This window comes from Protomyctophum bolini (assembly GCF_963924005.1).
Source record: "Protomyctophum bolini genome assembly, chromosome: 10".
Taxonomy (NCBI): domain Eukaryota; kingdom Metazoa; phylum Chordata; class Actinopteri; order Myctophiformes; family Myctophidae; genus Protomyctophum; species Protomyctophum bolini.
In genome coordinates this window covers 18982207-19000796 of record NC_137871.1, presented here as the reverse complement: position 1 = coordinate 19000796, position 18590 = coordinate 18982207, and positions in this window count along the sequence as shown.

The window sequence follows — 18590 nt, the reverse complement described above, 5'->3', positions numbered from 1 at the left end:
TCGAGGAGGGTTTTCTCTCTCTCTCTCTCTCTCGCTCTCGCTCTCTCTCGCTCTCTCCCCTCCTTTGTTAGGATGGAGAGGTCCACTCTCCTCTCCTCTCCTCTCCTCTCCTCTCCTTATTGCATTTTGTTATTTTCATCGATTTGTCTGCTTTACATTTAGCTGTAAGCGTTGGCATAGGAAGGGACACATCGACCATAACAATGATTTGTTAGAAGGAAAAAAAGGCGCCTGCAAGGGATTCTGCCAGAAATACAGTATCTCCAGGGAAGCCTCGCCCCTACTGGGTGGGGCTTCTTTCGTTTTACAGGAGTTTGGCGTTGTCACATTCTAATACAGACCGAATACCCCATCTAACCAGTGCCCTCAGTGGCTTGCCTCGCTAATCATTAGACTCCCAACGCACACCTCCTGGGATCGAATCACACTTGTGCCACTATTTTTCTGCCAACCGCAAACACATTTGTTTGCCGATAATGTATCGTTTTAGACCTTGACGGATGCGTGTCGTCTCAAGCGATCTTGAGCCACCGCCAAGCGAGCTGAAAGTTGCAAAGTTCGCTTGAGCTGTCTCAGCGCCATCCGAGTTGCAATCTGACAGAATCCTAAATCATTTTGTGGGGAGCGCTTTTGCCCCGACTGCCACTATCCCTAAACTTCTTTGCCTTTTTTTACTATTTTGAAAAACATTTTTTAATAGTTCAACTAGCCAATCTACATTGACACGTTGTGAGCTTGTAGACTGGCAATTTTAACTATTCAAAAATGTTTTGCAAAATAGTAAAAAAAAAAGGCAAAGACGTTTAGGGATAAGGGGTTTAGCGGTGACGAAAATGGAGCCCTGTATGTCTGGCAGGCTGCATTATAGGCTGATATCTCCTGCGTGATATTTAACGAAAAAACACAAACATTTAAAATATGTAAGAGGTTTCTGTATGACAAGAACAATGTCTATGATGTATGACTCCATCCATATTAGGTTCCATCCCAGTCCAAGTTCCATTCACTTCCATTTATGAAAATTAAAGTTCAACATTTCCAATAGTATTAAACGTATAGGACAGTGTGAATCAGGAACCGTGGGTCGTGGATCCGTTTTTATGTAAATAAATACGGTATGCTTTTTCCCCCCCAGTTGCAAATCCTGTTGATTGCTTGCAGTTGCAACTTGCAGCACTGTCCATACGTGCACGGCTTACAATACTGTATGTGCACTGTCTATTTGCAATTTTGCACTGCTTCCATGTACAGCTTCCATGTACTGACTACGACGTGCAGAGCTTATACGCGCTGCCTACTCGTGCTGCTTACATGCGTTGCTTATACGTGCACAGTCCACGTGCACTGCCTGTGCATTATACTTAAGAGCTGCACTGAGGCCCATTATTAGCCTTGAGTTCTGCAGTCAAAACATCAGCTTTTATTAGATTGTGTGTGTGTGTGTGTGTGTGTGTGTGTGTGTGTGTGTGTGTGTGTGTGTGACACACCAGACATATCCTGCACCCATAAATGTATAGACGAATAGATGAGTGTGTGTGTGTGTGTGTGTGTGTGTGTGTGTGTGTGTGTGTGTGTGTGTGTGTGTGTGTGTGTGTGTGTGTGTGTGTGTGTGTGTGTGTGTGTGTGTGTGCGTGTGCGTGCTTCATGCTTGGGCTCCCGGCGCAGATGGAAACACATTAGAGTATCTGTGAACAGCGGGGAGAGAAATATTTCCATAACTGTGGAAATGAGAAGCAGATGAGAGCTACGTTGTCGGAGGAGAATAGTTTTGGGAGGACATCAGCAGGTTGGCAGCGGATCACGGGACGCACAGGGGTTCCATTTGGTTCTCCACGCACCAGCCGTGTAAAGCAGTGCTTTTCAACATGTTGGTCCCCTTCATGATTTCCGGGGGGGGGGGGGAGGGTCCCAGATGACAGTGAAGTGACAATTTAAGACCTTTTTCTATGCTGCTTCTAAAAAATACAAAATAAAAACAAAGAAAATTACCATAATAGTGCATGAACTAACTGGTCAAACATTGGCCAAATTGTCAAATAATATAAGAAATTGGTAACACTTTTGAAAATAGCGGATCTACAAGCTCACAGCGCCTCGCAACGTGAGGCGACTAGTTTGCTACTTTTGTGTGACGCTGATAGAATGATCAAGTGTTCATTTGATAGAATGATCAAGTAGAGTGTTCATTTGCGAAACTTAAAGTTAAGAGGTTTCTTCCCGACAGCAACGATATTCACCTTAAACAAACACATCCCATAAGTTACAGTACGCCTCCGCTCTTGCTCTTGTAAACATTTATTAAAGTTAAAGTAACCCTATGCATTGTTTACCGAGTGGGTTTATTTGGGAAGACGATGCTTAGTGGAAAAAACAGACTTAGCGTATAGGTCATTATAAGTTCACACACTGCTGCGTGACATTGGAAGGCATGACAACGTATAATGAGGTGCCGTCATTAACGCGGCCACTCGATCCCTTGTGAGAATGAGTTGAATAGCAGCGCTATCTGGTTGGCTACCCAAGGAGAAACCCAGGTAAATATGTGGTTAATGCTGTAGCGGACTCGTACAGTGGTAAATATGTGGTTAATGCTGTAGCGGACTCGTACAGTGGTAAATATGTGGTTAATGCTGTAGCGGACTCGTACAGTGGTAAATATGTGGTTAATGCTGTAGCGGACTCGTACAGTGGTAAATATAAGCTTGTACTGACACTCGCATGCGCCTTTAACCCATAAGGCTCCTTTTACATGAGAACCATTTTAATGGAAAACGGCGTTTGCATGAGTCCGTTTAGACGACAACTGCGTTCTTTGGGGGTTGAAAACGCAACAAAGTGAAAACTCCTTCCAGAGTGGAAATCTTTGAAAAAGCTCCGCCTGGCGTCTCCATTTAAACGGGCAAATCGATGTGTGACACCATGGCTCACGATGCTCATGTTTATTACATTGGTGCATCCTACGAATACAAATGTATCGACTAGCGTGCCGCTGTGTTGGTGAATGTAAACCATAATGTAAACAAACAGCCTTGTGATAGGAAGTAGAACGGAAGTGGTTCTATAGTATGCATGCGTGCCTGGTCTATCTGACAGCTCGCCACTGCCACCTCGCCACCTGGCATGCACACTACAGCGTTTTCAGTCACTGTTGCGTCTCCTTGTAAAGGCTGGATAAATATGAGAATGCAACAGGACTTTGCCGTTTTCTCTGGGGATTGTTGCCGTGTAAAAGTGGCATTAGACCTATGTAAGGCCAATTCTACAATTTTCATAAATGTCCCATCCTCACGGACAATTCCCTTACTGTCCACACACAGAATTCCAGGCTTGCGTGTGCCTGCTCTGTGGAATGTCAAGGAATACTGTTTGATGACATTTTTAAATGAATACGGTACCCTAAAGTTAGAGTTCAGAATTCCATTTTAGCACATGGGTTTTGTCCTGTAATTGGTTAGTAAAAGCAGCCAGTAGAACTTCTATTGTATAGAATGTGAAAGCATATTCCTTCTTTGGCGTTTTGGTGATATAAACACTATCCAAACTGCTGAGAGGGCAACATTTGGCATAAACAAAAACATGCCGACAATGCAGATAAAATAGACAACATAACCTCATATTGTTGCTGTCGGGCCAAAACCTTGTATCTCCACACTTTGTTTTTCCACTTTTCTTTTTTATAAATGAATGCCCTACTTTGTCACACTAAGCAAAAGTCGAATAATAGCCGATCTACAACTGAAATAGCAGAGCTTGTAGATCTGCTATGTTTGTGAAAGTGGTTAAGTCTGTGGGTTTTTATAACCAATGAAAAGTATTTACCCGTTAAGACCTACAAAATGCCTTCCAAGTCAATATTGCCAAGGATCCCCAAACTGATTATGTATTTGGCCACCAATCTGAAAATGTTTTCTGCCAGGACACGTCTTGTCCTAGTTCTCTTGAACTCTTAACCCCTGCTGTTTGCTTGCCCTAATTATTCACTGCACCCCCTCCAACCTCGGACTTTGTAAGTCTTCATGTTGTTAATGTTGCTCGGCATGCAAATGAAGGTTTATTAGGGCTGTGATGGTTAAATTTAGACCATCATGAGGAAAATGTTTTTAGTTTTATATTTTAGAAGTGAATAATGAAAAGTCTGCATGAGCCAGGACCTTAAGTTCTCATGCCCAGACCACCAGAAAAATGTAAACTGGATAAATGACGATTAATAGTTATCAAGGAAAGGTAAAGGAAAGGTACTATGTTTACCCAGGGTAACTGGACTAAGCTCAATAACTTGTTTACAGCCAGGCCCTGCTCAGAGTCATAGAACATTTCATGGTAGGGGTTCAATGCCTTGTCCAAGGGCACTTCAGCGGTGGTAATTTTAACGTGCCGGTCCGGGGATACAAACTAGCGACCTTCCGATATCAAGACCGCTCCGCAAACCGTTCACAAGTCAGGAAGTCTGCCGACTCGTTGCCCTGACAACCTGTGAATCTGAACCGGTTACCTACTGACTACTGTTAGAGCTGGGTGTTTTTCGCTGTCTCCCGCTAGCAACAAGGCCACTGGCCTGATGAGAATGCAGCTGCCTGCCATCTGCATGAAAACAATGTGCCACAGTAGCTGAGTAAAGACAGAGAACTTAGGATAAACAGTCCTTAATATCGCAGATTGAACTCCCTATACAGTATACTGTCTAACCATGACAATCATATAATCAGAGTGACAAATATGAACAGTAAGGTGTAAACTGGGAATAGGCCAGGGGTAAAACGATAGGGACCATGTAACATGACATCCTAAATGGGGACTTGCCGGACAAACAGATATGGTGAAATGACCAGCTTGACATTAATAGTAAACAAGACCTCAATATGTCCATCAACTCTGCAGTACAGTGTACAGTACAGCACAGCACAGCACAGAGTAGTACAGTAAAGCATACATCACATAGTACAGTACTGTTACAGTACAGTAGAGTACAGTACAGTGAGTGCAATACGAGTGCAGTACTGTACAGCATGAGTACAGTACATATAGTACAGTACAGTACCTTACAGTACAGAGTACAGTACAGTATGAATACAGTACAGTACAGTACAGTACAGTACAGTACAGTACAGTACAGTACAGTACAGTACAGTACAGTACAGTACAGTACAGTACATCAATCAATGGATCATGGACAATCAAACGAAATGTAGGTCTTTATTAGTTGTCTTGAGTGCCTTTTTCCACTATTCTCTTCTCTTTGTACCCTTTTAGCAATGTGTGTGTGCTCTTTTTTGTATGTTTTGTATACGGATGGCACGCTAAATCCGGTGTATTTACACGGCATTGCATGTGGTGTGGTGTTCATTAATATGTGCTGTCCCTCCCAAATAAATGTATGAAGGAAATAATAATAATAATAATAATGCAAAGCCCTGTGTTTCCATCGGTCCTCGCTGCAGGGCTCATTCAACACTTCAGGCCATGAGGAATGGCACGCACACGCAAATTGCACTCATTTTTCAGGTGTTTTACCGTAGGAAAAACAAAATACACACACACACACACGCACACACACGCACGCCTACACACACACAACCATTTTAGAAATAATTTTGCTATTAAAAATAAATCACTAATATTTACAACCTGTTTGTGCACCCACACAAACTCGGCGCGAGCCACTTGGCTTGCGTCCTGTTTTATGTTCTCTGACAGGAAGCCGAAGCGTGGGTTTCAAGTGGCGAGCTGACGCCCCGGGCTAACTGCAGTGTGTGTGTTTGATCTGTCACTCTCACTTTCTCTCTCTGTCTGTCTGTCTGTCTCCCCTCTCTCTCCTTTAACCTCCACTCTGCTCATTCAATCCCTTCTGTCTTCCTACTGCAGACAGACAGGCAGGCAGGCAGGAAGACAGGCAGGCAAGCAGGCAATCAGGGAGGCAGGCAGGCAATCAGGCAGGCAATCAGGCAGGCAGGCAGGCGTCTGAAGAGGTCTTGGGGGGTACTCACATGTACGTCTGAAACGCTGGGGGAATGCGCCACATTGGGAAACCCTTTTCCCGATGTGGCGCAGGGTTACCATACAACGGAATGGGGAGTAGTCGCGTGGCAGCCTGTGATTGTGCCTTTAATCTTTTTGTCTTTTCATGAATGTATTATTAATTAATAAGTATTAATTACAATACCTTGGCGTACAACAGTGTCACACAAAAGTAGGTCACAACATTGCTGTAGTTGAGACCTATGTTTCTCATTGGCTGTACTGACAACCTATCGTCCTGATTGGCTGCCTCATCTCTAGGCAACCACACACTTTTTGCCTCTAGTTGACCTCTCAGCCATGGTACTGTATATAAGGCAGCAGCTGGTAATTAATTGATGGGACAAGCCCAAATTAGGACTGCTAGGATGAAGGCATGCTGGACACAATATACGCAGGGGGCATGGTGGCACAGTCGATAGTACTGTCGCCTCACAGAAGGTCCTGCGTTAGATTTTCCTCCACATCATCAGTGCCCATACCCGAGGCGGGGTTGGCGAAAGGGCCTTTCTGTGTGGAGTTTGCATGTTCTACGTGTGTCCCCTAGGGTAGGTATACCCTAACAAAAAACATGCAGTAATCCTGGTCTCTAAACGGAAGCATGAGGTCAGTCCGCGCAAATATTGTAGCTAGGATGAAGGTAGTTAAGTGACTGTCTGTGGGTTTTTATGAATTGAATCACAATGGAAAGTAATAACAAGAGCCTGTGACTTAATGATAACTACATTGGTCTTCAACCAGACAAACTATCCCCTATTCTCTGCTCCCTCCATTGGCTCATAGTTGCTGCCTGCACCGAGTACAACACACTGGTTTTGGCCTGCAAAGCAACCAAAGGCACCCCATATCTTCAAAGCCTGATCCAACCCTATACAACCCCAGATCAGATCAGCTAACACAGGCCTGAACCTTCCCTAAACAATGCTCCATGCACGCACCCCAGACTCTTCTCCCTCATGGCTCTTTAAGTCTGGACCAAACTCCCCATTGCAGTCATCACACCTGCAGACTCACTCCCAATGTTAAGCCATAATCTGGAGACTCTTCTCTTCAGCACTTCAGCACTTGACCTACATGAAGACACACATGCTGTGGTCATTTTGTTCTCATGTTTTTTTACTTGGCCTTGTATTTCTTGACCTCTGTCAAAATAATGATCTTTCTTGGATAGCACGTTATTTGGACAGAGGTTCATCTCTCTGTGTCCCTTTATTCCTATATATGGAGTTCTGTGTCAGCCATGCCCAAATATGGAGTGTTGGGATGTCAGAACAGGCCAGCTTACGGAGTTCTGTGTCAGGCATGCCCAAATATGGAGTGTTGTGAGGTCAGAACAGGTCAGCTCCATATATGGACCCTGGGCAGGGGCCCGGTCCAGAGCCTGGGCAAAGGAATTTTTGGCGTGGTTCTGGACAACCGTGGGTCCGACCGACTCGTGTGTCAAATTTGAAGTCGTTGGGGGAACGGTTCTGGAGTTACGTGGATTACAGACGTAAGATGTTAGACGTTAGATATTGAAAGTATATTAGACTGCCCCCCCCCCCCCCCCCCAGGTTAGCAGAGGAAGTGTAGCCCAGGATTACATTAGATAATTGAAAATCATGGGATAAAAATTATAAAGAAAAACAAAAACGTATATTAGACTGCTAGTGGCCTGGATTTGTCTCTCTGCATTTGATGTGTTTATCTTGCTTAAGTCTCTCTGGATGAGAGCGTCTGCTAAATGCCTAAATTGTAAAGTAACAGTTACATTTTTGGACGTACAAGATGTTGTGTATCAACGCCCGGTGTGTCGCCGGACGGAGTTGGGAGGTGATGTGTGGGTGTGGTTTTGCGTCTCTCTCGCCATCTCATCGGAGCCGCCTTATCTAAATGTCAGCCAGCGAAGCAGGACCTCAGGGGTGTTCATAACCGCTGCCGGATGGAAACCTTGTATGTCCAAAACCATATTATTCCGTTTACTTTTACTTTTTTTTATTTTTGTTAACCAAAAGTAGATACATAAATACATAAAAATGGAAACAAGGTTTCTGCCCGACAGCGACGTTATGAAGAACAAACATGCATGTCTGAGAGAGAGAGAGAGAGAGAGTCATCTTCGCCCCCGTATGTGTTGGGTTTCTCGATGCAAAGGCTGCTGGGAGCCAGCTCTCATTAGCGTCCCTCGCCTCGTTGACAACAGCCTAAAGGAGGCGAGCGGAACTGCTTATTGGCTTCTATCGGTGTGTGTGCGTGTGTATGTATGTGCATGTGTTACTTCTATTCTTGTACTGCGTGCAAGGATCAAACGCCACGAGGGTACAGACAAAGCGAGACAAACTCCTCATTTTGACAGTTCCTCGCCTTTCAGCGGGGCTATTTACAAGTTGTATAGGGTCGGAAATCACATCAAGTGGCACTTAAATACCCAACTGCTAACGGACGGAGATGGTGGCTGCTTAGCGACGGTACAAACCTGGGCTCACACCGGGCGGCTTCCCCCAGTCTGACTGTGATACTGTGTATGTAATCCATCCCCGCTGCACCGAACAGCCCAACACGTTGCTATAAGTAAGCCTTGCCGAGCCATGAGGCGCATAGGGCAGGAGCCTATCTCCTGTTTCTGTAGCGTGAGGCACCTTGATGTACAAGTACACCCCCTGGACATGACGCTAGTATGTCGCAGGGACTTACCCCCAATCCGACCTTTGATGCTGAGTGCCAAGCAGGGAGGCATTGGGTCCCATTTTTCAGAGTCTTTGGTATTACCTGGCCGGGGATCGAACCCCGACCTCCCAGTCTCAGAGCGGACACTCTAACCACTCTAGCCACTGAGCTGGTTGCTATGCATCTCATGATAATGGATTATATTGTAAACATTACGATAAATGCACAGATGTCTGTCTGTCGTTGTGTATGGCCCAGGACCATAATTTGTATTATAATTACTTTATTTCAGGCAGCTCTCGGGTGTCGATGGTAATGACCTGCTGTCGGTGTCCAGAACTCACAGAATATATCCGGACACCACAGAACATTAACTGATCTGGATGAGTCCGGGGAGGTCGGTCGTGACATTTAGAGCTCTCCATGCAAGCACGTGTGCAACTACGTCAGCCATCATTACCTGCACTACTACAAATATTCTGCCAGTGTTGAAAAGGAACTACGTACATAAACTCAAGAACTGTACTTAAGTACAATTTGGTTTTGTTTTGTTTTTCTTTTTCTTTACTTTAGTTGAGTTTCACATTTTCAATACTTTAACCCGCTACTCCACTACATCTCAGAGGTACATATTGTAGCCTACCTTTACTTCTCTTGAACTACTTTGAAATGTTGAAGTTACTACTGTAGCTACTTACTGTACAAAAACATACATTTACCACTTCAGACCTATATGTACTTGAAAATAGAAGATCTACAAGCTCATATTTTCATACATTTTTAACACTTGTAAAGTGGGACATTCTGCACAATGACTACTTCTTATTTTGAGTTATTTCGACAGTGTGTAATTCATACATCTACCTAAGTAAGAACCGAGATCACTTCACCGTGTGCTGCCAACCACACCCAACCCCACCGCCTTCCCTGATCCTCCACCACCACCCCCATGGTTCCCCCCATGCACCCGACGCAATGTTTTTAATACACAAGTAACACAGGCAAATATATGCAGAGGAGAGGAGTAGGCTACTGTTATTTAACAACGTCTAACATGCCGAGGATTTCATCAGGTTGTCACCCGGTGCAGAGGATGTATAATTGGATGCTGATGCAACAGGAGTAAAACAAGAAGCAGGGATGGTGGGAAGGGGGGGTCGGTGGAGGAGCTATTGAACCCAGTCTGCTATCTTTCAGCTGCAGACGATTTCAGTGCAGTCTAGGAGAGTTGGGGCTATAGCGTGTGTGTGTGTGTGTGTGTGTGTGTGTGTGTGTGTGTGTGTGTGTGTGTGTGTGTGTGTGTGTGTGTGTGTGTGTGTGTGTGTGTGTGTGTGTGTGTGTGTGTGTGTGTGTGTGTGTGTGTGTGTGTGTGTGTGTGTGTGTGTGTGTGTGTGTGTGTGTGTGTGTGTGTGTGGCAGGCAGGGGGGAACATGCACGCTACACACACATTCACAATACACCCACACACACTACACGCGGTTTAATTATCCTGTATAAGGAATGAATTGCAAGGGCTCAGCGCGTGTGTGTGTGCGTGTAAGCTCTTATTAGTGGATGTGAGAAACTGTGTGTGTCCGGGGAAACAGAGAGAGAGCTGTGCAGTAATTCCTCCTCTCATGAATCATTCACAGCTTTCTGTGCGTGCCCGACGTGCACGTGTGCACGCAACTGAGTGTCCATCCGTAGCGTTCACATAAGTATCCGCACATGCGGGCCTTTGTTGTTGTGACATTTCGTGTGTGTGTGTGTGTGTGTGTGTGTGTGTGTGTGTGTGTGACTGTGCGTTTACACTACAGTACTGTACATGCATGCTTTTGCTTGTCTGTGTTGCTCTGCACACTTTTCGTTAAAAAAGTGATTGTGCCTTGCATGGCAATAGATTATAGACAGGTGTGTGTGTGTGTGTGCGCGCGACTGGGCCATTGAAATGCAGTGTGTTTACCTCCGTCTACTGTGGAAGCAGCACTCATGGCTTATTCTAAAACCCACAACAATGAAGCTTGACAAGGCGACAGGCCCCGCTATCTCCTTCCATTAAGCCAAAATAAGGAAAGCGGAGGGGCGTAGGGGGGTGCTTTCCACCGATTTCCACCGCAACCCGGTCCCCTACATCACACCATCGATTTCCTTTATCTTTTGAGGTGGGGTGCGCAAGGCATTGTGGGCCGGCACGTCTACCGTCCCATCTGAGCGTTATATAAAAGCCAAACAGACAGCCGTGTCATTTGCATGAGGAATCGATGTGGGGGACAATTAGTAGCTAATGTTGAGGCCCGAGACACATGGGAGAGGAGAGGTGGCTGTTTGCTAAGATGCTGAGTGACTTGCACCGGACAGGCTTTCAGAGAGAGAGAGAGAGAGAGAGCATAGGTAGGTCTGTTGCTTGGCAACTTTCAATGCAAACGTTGACAGGTCTCTTTCAGAACTACACATTAAATCACCTGCTGCCACAATGTCATTCCATTCACCTTAACTTTCTACTCCATCTTTCAACTCTATACTGTACCCTGGAGGGCAATTGGTTTTGCAGCAAGACACAGATACAAGACGATAAAATTGAAAAAGAAAAAAGAAAAGAAAATCCTATGTAGGGTACAGCAAGGGGGGTTGACCTTCACAGTTGTAGAATATTCTATGCGTGTGGCGTGTCTGTCCTTCGCGTATCTGGAGAACCGTCCCACATATCAACCTCAAACCCAGCAGTGCAGAAAGTTCTCGCATGTTTTACTTAAGTAAAAGTACCAATACCCTATGTACAAATCCGGCATTCAAAACGTACTTCAGTGGGGGTGAGGGTAGGTGATAGTAGGTGAGGTTGAGGGTAGATACCCTCACAAAAAAACATGCAGTAATCCTGGTCTCTAAACTACCTCCCCCATGGCCGCCTGATGCAGGGGAAAGGAACTGGTCGGAATAACGTGTTCCTTCCACGCGCCACGTTCCACCGGTGAAACTCTCCCCTGTCGGGTGAAAAGAAGCAGCTTCGACTCCTCATGCATAGAAGGAAGCATGAGGCCAGTCTGCTGCTCCCCCAGGTTGGCAGAGGAAGTGTAGCGCCCAGGATAGATAATTGACACTGGGTGAAAAAATGGTTTGCAAAATCGTGGGATGAAAAATCATATTTATATAAAGTACCAAAAGTAGTTTTCGAATATATATTAAAAAAATCACACTCGTGTGAAGTGACACATCAGCCAGTACATCAGCCAATAAAAGCATCACATTCCGTGCTACAAACACACACACACACACACACACACACACACACACACACACACACACACACACACACACACACACACACACACACACACACACACACACAAAGCTGTGCATAGAGGAGGGGCTGGCGCCCCTCAAAAATGTATAATAATGTTGTGCGGTGCCCGGATATAGGTAGCTGGTTGGGGTCAGAACCTCAGATCTGACCCAAACGCATAGAGGCATATATGCCTGTGTATGGGCAAATACTGCTTATATCAGGGATCTCCGTATCTGGGCGTAAGGGGAGAAAGATAGGGAAGACAGATACAAATATCCATATATTAGCATAGAAGGGACACAGCATGGCTGAGGGTTCATTTGGTTCCATGTGTACACTCAGAGTTAAGGACTCCATTGCGGTCCGCCGATGGGCCCCAGTACCCAGCATTGAGAATCGCAGTCATAACTTAATGTCGACAGTCACATGACAATCATTTCAAAATGCTATTGGTTCTTGTGTTTAGGAGGCGGAGCCCCACTGAGACTGCTCCTGGACTTCTACTAAAGTTCGACTTCATCCATTTTCAACCTATCTTCATAGAGTTGGTCCTCACTATGCTCCTTATAAAATGGTACCAAATGTAAAAAAAAGTCAAACAAGATTTCACATATTTTATTTCTATTATGTTTAACACAAGAACAATGTATTCCATTATAGCATATACTAACTTTACAGGAATAGAAAGCCCGCAAATCAGTTTGGATTCCCCAGCGAGGATGTCACTGGTAGACAGGTTTCTGTCCACAGGTCTCCTCTGAGACACAGACTAGAGTAGAAAAGAATGTACCATAATATGGTACTATTTTTTCCTTCATGATAGAAATGATATTAACATGATTATCATGAGCATTAGTGTGAGAACCAATTCTATGAAGAAAATGCAAAGTCGTCCTTTAACAGTATATGGTGGGCAACACTCCAACTCTCCCTCTTCCCCCTGTTCTCTAGAGATCAAACAGGATTTGATTTATCCCATCAAGAAAATCTGAAATGATGAATGAAACAGAGGAGATTGCATTGCCACGCACTAATTGCTTCATTAAACAAGAAATTATGGATGTAGATATGAATCATATTTTGGGTGGATTTATGCCATCATTTGAGTAAGGGATTGGCGTTCCAATTTGTATAAAACGCTTTCATTGCCATATGAGGAGGTGTTGTTGGTTTAGGAGGGGGGGGTTGGGGAGAGAAACGTATAATTTTCAATTAACCCACTTTGATGGGTTTCTTTGCTTGGTACCTTGCGGTGCGTTTTGGAGCTGTTCCGGGAGCTAACGCTCCGTGTCGTATCTTCTAATTTGCTGTCCTCTTATCAGCCGGCTCATCTGGGATCATCTCACACCTACTGCTGCTCACAGCCGCCCGGATTAAGGTGCCGGGAACACGAGATCTCTCTCTCTCTCTCTCTCTCTCTCTCTCTCTCTCTCTCTCTCTCTCCACGCCAAATTAAGAGCAAAGCAAACCCCAGGCTGTCGCTTTCCATCAGTGTAGCAAACATATCTATAGGGTGTTTGTTCCGCAGCAGCAGGAGTGTCCCCGTCTCTCCAGTTTCAGCAACAGAACATACGTTTTGGGGTCAGGATCCCAATTGAATCCAGTCAGGAGAGACTTTGTCTCATACAGGCCAAACATGGAAGCATGTTGTTTTTGGCAGCAAATTTCCATTTTAGTTTAGTCATAGTCTTTGGAATGAAACTTCATTTAGTTTTAGTCATATTTTAGTCACCTGGAATGTTTTAATGTTTTTAGTTGACTAGTTCTAGTTGACTAAATATCATAAGGTTTTACTCGACTGAATCTACAGTTGATTCAGTCGTCTAAAATGTATTTTGGTGGGCCTTTATGCCCACCAATTGGCTGATTGTACACTTACTGAAAATAGCCGATCTACATGCTCACAACACGTTGCAGCACGACGCATTGTGTGTGTAAAATGACTGTGTCTAATATACTGGATCTTTTGTCCACTAGTCTCTTGCAAACATTCTTCTCTAGTTTTTATTTGTTGACTAAATTGTCTTACTTTTAGTTTTAGTCATCATAGTTTTCATGTATTTTCCATTTAGTTTTCGTCAGTTGTTGTTGATGAAGGGGTTCTCTCTTCTGATTGGATGAAATTGGTATCCAGGCCTCAAAATGTATTTGCTGTTCACTAACGAGCGAGCCATGCAGAGACGGGACCAAAGTCCATTTACATCAGTCAGGAGACTCAGGACTGAGACAAAAATTCGGCCCGGACATTTTCGCGGAATTTGGCCCAGACTGGCCCACCACAACCAGCGCACAGATACTCTACTGACTGGCCCACCACAACCAGCGCACAGATACTCTACTGACTGGCCCACCACAACCAGCGCACAGATACTCTACTGACTGGCCCACCACAACCAGCGCACAGATACTCTACTGACATACAAGCCCTTAACACCACCACGTTTACAGTACAACATAAATGATACACAACCAACAGACTCATTTAACATATGCCTGGTACGTCCTGTGGCCAATCCACCCCTGACATCAGTGTGCTAACACTGATGTTGTTGAATGTGTAATTTTGAGAATAAATACAATGAATGAATGAAGTGAAATATAACTTAAAAAGGGTGGAGGAGTTATGTTTCCACTAAAACAACAGTGGTTAAAGTGAACAGGTGGATAAGTAAATCGTTGTTAAAAAATAAGCACTCTCACTAAGATTTTGCAATGTAGCTGTCCTAAATGAGCCTCTTCCTGCCGATGAGCCGATCTGAGTGACCTCTTTTGGACGGCCAGGGTCACCTGATTGGAAGCATGACGGTTTCTGGATCTCCCACCAAATATGTCGGGTCCCACGGGGCCTTTAAATGTCAATTTGCATCGCATTTTCTTCCCCGTTTAGAATTCCACGGCATCTGTTTGCCAAAAAAAAGTGTCTCCGGAGGTTCACGTGACATCTTCTGCATGCGGAACCTTCTGCATGCGCCAGTGATTGATTAATGTGGGAGTCGCATCTCAAAGGGCAGGTGATTTGTCATGTGCTCCGATCCTGTCAGCGCGATACTTCATAATCGCATATCACCGTGTACCATCAACATAAAAAGGGGTGTTCTGTGTCAAACATGGTTTAGCCTTGGGCTCGGATAACCGTCTGACACAGGAGCCCCCCCCCCCCTCCCCCCTCCCCCCTCTCCTCGCTTATCAGCCAATGACTCCACTGTACTTAACTGCGAGTGGAATCAATACTAAGCGCATCAGGGCTCTGCAAACAGAGGCAAGGCCAGGGCCGGTGGAAGGCTAGCACCTGAGGCCCCCGGCGGGCAGTGCTTATACTGTAAGGTCCGTTTGCAGACGCTCATCCGGATCACGTCCTTAATCAATTTAAGAGCCATTAAGGCGGATCTGGGGAAGGCGGATAGAACAAATGAAGGGGCTTTTTAAGCAGGTTTTAAATGAGAGCTGCCAGGTGTAATCTAGGTCATGAGAGGTAACGCGTCTGAGCTTCTCCATCGAGTGATTTCACCGCGCTAATGATGAGACGCAGGGGTTGATTCTGGTAATCGCAGATTACTGGGGTTGCGGTGCTGGGGGGCGGGGCTGAAGCTGAGTGGAGTGGAGTGGAGTGGAGTGGGGCCTTTTAGCAGATTGCAAAATTGCGAGTTCATCTTTTAAATTTTTATAAACCAATTTAGGTGCAACTTCCTTCTGAAGCCACTCGTCTCATGCCCACGCCTGTTTTATGCTTTGCATGTGACTGTGTTGCATGGGGGAAATAGCAGATCTACAAGCTCACGACGTATCGTGGTATATTTTGTGAGATTGTAGATCTCTCTTTCTTTTGCCCGAAATAGCAGCCATGAATGAAAGTTGTTAACATGGCTCATCACTGATGCCCCTCCGCACACTGTAATACCATCACTGTACCCCCCCGCCCCCCCTCTCTCTCTCTCCCCTTCATCTTCTCCTATTCTCTAGATCCGCCAACACGGCAGCTTTAGTGTCAGGCCAATTAGGAGAGCAGATGAATCAGAGCTCTCTTGTATGTTTGGAACATGTCGACGCACAAAAGCGCCTCGGCTCCGACACGCCCGCCGCATCACAGACCAATCACGGCCCGCCATAATTGGCTGTCTCTTGTCGGGAGAGGTTGTTTGAGATGAGTGGACCGATTCTCTCCCTCCGATTCGGAACGCGATAATAAAACAACGCAGGCCATGAATAAAACATCCATCGCAATTACCCCCGTCAGGAACATAAACAAATGATTGGCTTTTGTAAATATTTCAAGACGTGGGGACGGCCTGCCAAGCGATGCTATCCGTCCACGTCCCCGCACACCCGCTGCTGGAGTCGTGAGTCGTGTGCAGTGGTGGAATAAGTAACAACGCTTCTTTTGCTTAACCTCCCAACCTTTTCGTGCCAAGGACCACCCAACATTTTTATACAGTGTATTTGTTCGCAGACCTGCCATCTGAAAATGTTCTGTGCCAGGGACCCCCAGGAGAAATTAAAGATCCAAACTCAAACTCTATTCAACATTTTTCAAACTCTTTCAATATTTTTCAACAATGTAGCTAGGCTACAAGCTGTGGGTAAAATGCTCCTTTAAGTAACAAAACCACAAATACAAAACGGTCCTATTGAATTGAATACAATGGACCACAATGGAAACAAGCCCCTGGGGCTTATCCTTTTAGCATACCGTAACTTTTAACTGTACTACCTGCACTCTTAATAATTGTTTCTCTCTCCAATTCAATTCAATTCAATTCAATTCAATTTTGTTGGCATGAGAAAACATGTTTACATTGCCAAAGCAAAAGTGGAACATAAAGCAATGTATACGTAAATATTGAATATAAATAGGCATACAATAAAGGTTTAAGCTGTGTTACATGAAAACCATTTTAGTAATACTATCTCACGAAACTATAAAATGATGCATTTTCTGTCAGAGATATAGAACTTTATACATCCATCTCTCTTTCTCTCTCTCTCTGGAGCTTTTTGTTTCTTTAATCCTTTTGGCAGATATGTGCAAATATATACTCATGTATATGCATTTTTGTCAATAGAAATGTAAGTCAATCAAAGATCTCTCTCTCCACTCCCTCCCCTCTTCATCATAGTCCCTTTCCCTTTCTCACTCCCCTCCTCCCTGCATGTTTCTTTCTCCCGTAACCATCCCTGTGTTGACGGATGGAGCCGTCAGCTCATGGCGTGTCCCTCTCAGATCTGGGTTATTTAAATCACATTTAAATCTCATCTCTTTGGATCTATTCCCCGATGTTGTTTTTCCCTTCTCCTTCTCCCCTGTCTTTTCTTTCCCCATTTGTCATCTTTCCTCCGAGATCTGCTGCGCCCGTTCCGCCCTAACATCTTTATAGTGTTTTGATTGGGTTCCAAATGAGAATACACTCCCCCCCCCCCCCCCCCCCCCCCCTCTCTCTCTCACTCTCCATAAAATATTTAGTGTGTTAGCATGCACGTGTGTGTGGCATGCTTCCATGTGGGTGTGTGTCTGTGCACGCCTATCGACATTTTATTTGGCAATGACACAGGCATGGCACAGTAAGGCCCTTTGTCCACTGCCATGGCAGCTATTGTTGCAAAGCCACGAGTGACAAGTTACATATATAAACATAAATTGACACCCTGGATTTTGAGCAGGTCAGGCCCGCCTCATCGTTGATTCGTTGAGTCCCTGTGTCCCTGTGTCCCTGTGACCATGCATCAATATGTTTTCTTTCCTGAGCACTGAGCATGTTTTTACTTGTTTATAACGAGAGTGCCGCGTTATTGGATGCTCCAATAGCGCTTTTCCTCTGCCTGCCGAAAGCTAAAATATCTTCAACTCTCCTGAAAGCGCTTGTCGGCGAGCGTCATGGCGTTTTCAGCCGATAAAACAAAAATCCCAGTGGACACGGGGCGTGACGTGCGTGGTGGTTTAGAAAAGTCCAGCCCTGACCAGCTTTTCGGCGTGGAGCGGACAGGCTTACCTGAGACAAGAGACAATCCTCAGTGTATAGGATCAGTGTAACTAAGCCTGCCATGGGATAATGCTTTCAACACCTGAGGTTTAGTGTTCAGGTTCAACACGGCTTCATTCTTCTAATTCATCGTCGGCGTGTTCTAGTATCAACATATACAGTGAATATAGACTCTCTGTGTTTGAGGATTACCCTCATACCCCCCCTCCTCTCTCTCTCTCTCTCTACTCTGTCCACCAAAACAAGATTTAAAAATATATATATTTAGACTTTTAATATTGAATGATGCTGGCTTCCATTTTTGCATTGCAACTTTCCAGGAATAGAAAGCCTGCATGCACTTTCTATTAGCTTGGATTCCCCATCGATGATATGGTTGGCGGGTTTCTGAACTGCCCACAGCCCTCCCATGAGACACAGACTGAGTAGAATAATGTTGTGGCATTTTTTCAAGAACATTAGTGAGGACGAATTATATGATTATTATGTATAGGTTGAGAAGTGGTGAAGTGGTCCTTTAAGGCTGCAGGTAAACTCTGATACATTACCTTGTCAAAACAAATGTTCAAACGCTATACTATTTCAGTCCACGCCAGAGTTTTGCCAGAAATAATCTCCGTCTGTCCCCAATATATACACGCCTGAACATGCATATCGCATTTGACAGCCGCCGTCGTCCATGAAACAGCACT